Below are 2,789 nucleotides of genomic sequence, written 5' to 3' on the forward strand. Positions count from 1 at the left end.
AACTACCACATTTTGCTATAAGTTTGATTGCATCATATAACAATTGCTGTTAATAGTGTTCATCGTCTGTTTGATTATGTCTTTAATTAATTTTTCCGTACATTTCTGCCATATGTACATTAACTGACAGTCACCACTGATAAGCTACCACTAAATATTGTAGAAACTTAATTTGTTGTAAAGCTGCTTTGGAACGATTTGTATCGTGAAAAGCGCTATACAAATAAACTTGAATTGAATTGAGTGTTCCTATTTTAGTCGCATTATCGAAGTGCAGTATAGACATGTAAACACCTTAATCACACGTTGTGTAGGACTTTGCCACATTTTGTGACAGGATACACACACAGCAGTGGTCAACCATTTGACGGCAAACAAAAGAGCATGGCTTCAACAACGCCGTCGTCTGTTTGCACAGCATGTATAATTAACTGCATTTGAAGCTTTCAATAAATTAAAAATAAAACTCTATATGGCATCATAACGAACACCAATTATATGTTTATACATGAAATTCTGGCGGGGATGTCACATGGCGTCGCGTGGTGACGTAATGACGGGTGCCATTAATCCAGGGGTGCCCAAACTCAGTCCTGGAGGGCCAGTGTCCTGCAGAGTTTAGATCCAACTTGCCTCAACACACCTTCCGCGAAATTTCTAGTATGTCTAGTAAGAGCTGGATTAGCTGGTTCAGGTGTGTCTGATTGGGGTAGGAGCAAAACTCTGCAGGACACCAGCCCTCCAGCACCGGGTTTGGGCACCCCTGCATTAATCGATCTATGTACTATAACAGTGGTTCCCAATCCTGGTCCTGGAGAACCCCCAACACTGCACATTTTATGCCGAGTTCACACTGCACGATTTTAGCCCAATTTTTCACTCGCCGACAGGTTTTGCGAAATCGCCTACAAATGTCCGAAATCGGAGGCAAATCGGTGCTCGTTCACGCGAGTGACAATCATGCAGTCTGAATTATCAAAGATGCGATCTGAGGGAATCGCAGACGCACGCAAAATATTTGGCATGCTAAATATCTGGAGCTGTCGGCGATTCACAATCACGCTGTGTGCAATTATTTCTGACTGAAAACTACATCGGCGATGACCTACAGCCAATGAGAGACCAAGATACAGGGCAGAGGGAAGTTCGGGGAGGAGTTATAGTATCAGTATTTTAATAGGTATATGAACAATTATATCATACAGAAACAAGCACAAACATTTGCTTGACCAGCCACAACATCAGCATAACAGTTACTGCAAAATTATTTGCCTCCAACTCTCTTTGCAGAACACCCAATCCCTGTTCCCTGCATCTTCCTCCTGCATAATCAGTTTTTGTCCTTGTAGCTGGAAATCAGCTCACAGACAGTTTGCAGGCTATATAGGCCTATATTTTTTTTTAAATAATTCAGTCTTGCTCGAGAACTCAGGTCTGATGCACGCGGGTTATTTCCTTATCACTTCTCGCGTGTGTTTTGTTGTGAAACGTAGTTTGCGGACCAGACATGTGAACACAGCAGCGACTGACTGCTACCTCAGCTAGTCGTGCAGTGTGAAAACCACGGTGACCCGACGACTTTGAAAATCGTGTAGTGTGAACTCGGCATTAGATGTCTCCCTATTTAAACACACCTGATTCAACTCATCAGCTCATTAGTGAAGACTCCAAGACCTCAAATGTGAGTGTCAGATAAGAGAGACACCAAAAACGTGCAGTGTTGGGGGCTCTCCAGGACCATGATTGGGAACCACTGTACTATAACAATGGTTCCCAACCCTGGTCCTGGAGCCACCCCAACACTGCACATTTTGCATGTCTCCTTTGCAACAGTTTCAGGTCTTGGATTCTCTACTAATGAGCTGATGACCTGAATCAGGTGTGTTTGATTAAGGAGACATGCAAAACGTGCAGTGTTTTGGGGTGCTTCCAGGACCAGGGTTGGGAACCACTGTACTATAACATGTAAAACAGGAACATGAAAGGAATATTCTAAAAGCAACTCATGTAAACACCTTAATCATAACATTGTCTTATTTCAGAATAAGGTAAATAATTTGATTACTGATGTCCATGTAAACATACTCGTTGTGTTTAACACATCATTTGTTACAGAAGACTTTTGTAACATCAGGCCAGATCGTTCTAGTTGTGAAACCATGCCGTTCCAAGCCTGGCATGATACTGTAGGTAAACATTGGAGTGAGTGCACTATGGGGGATGATCTCATCATCTGGGCCGACTCCGATTTGTAATCGTACTGTATCTGAAACATGGGAATGGCAACTGAAACTGTTCCTCATTGTGCTAAGAGCTGTTTGGCCCGATGGTTTAAAAGCGTTCTTAATTACTTTTCAAATTTCATTTCAATTAGTAGTACAGTGAAGAAGATTTTGTTTATTTGGTTTCAAAATCCCCAGTAATCTGATTGCTTCTTAAGAATGTTAAATAATTACAACTTTACAATCTGTATCCTGTCTCATGTAATCGCTCAATCAGTGTTTCCTCTGCGCAAAGACGTCAATATAACGTCTTGTAAACAATGTGTCACGTAATGTCACATTTACCTCAGAAAAAACATATTCGGTGACCATAAACTCATTAGTCAGCTAGAAAAATGGGGCATATGCACCAGATAACATATATCATTATAATTTTTTACTGTTCTTCACTGTTTAATTTGTTTGAATAAATCCATCAAGTTTTTATGACAGCCACCATTTAAAGGGGTCATATGATGCGATTTCAAGTTTTCCTTTCTCTTTGGAGTGTTACAAGCTGTTCGTGAA

Source organism: Sinocyclocheilus anshuiensis, unplaced genomic scaffold (genome assembly GCF_001515605.1).
Source record: "Sinocyclocheilus anshuiensis isolate Anshui unplaced genomic scaffold, SAMN03320099.WGS_v1.1 scaffold253, whole genome shotgun sequence".
Classification (NCBI taxonomy): Eukaryota; Metazoa; Chordata; class Actinopteri; order Cypriniformes; family Cyprinidae; genus Sinocyclocheilus; species Sinocyclocheilus anshuiensis.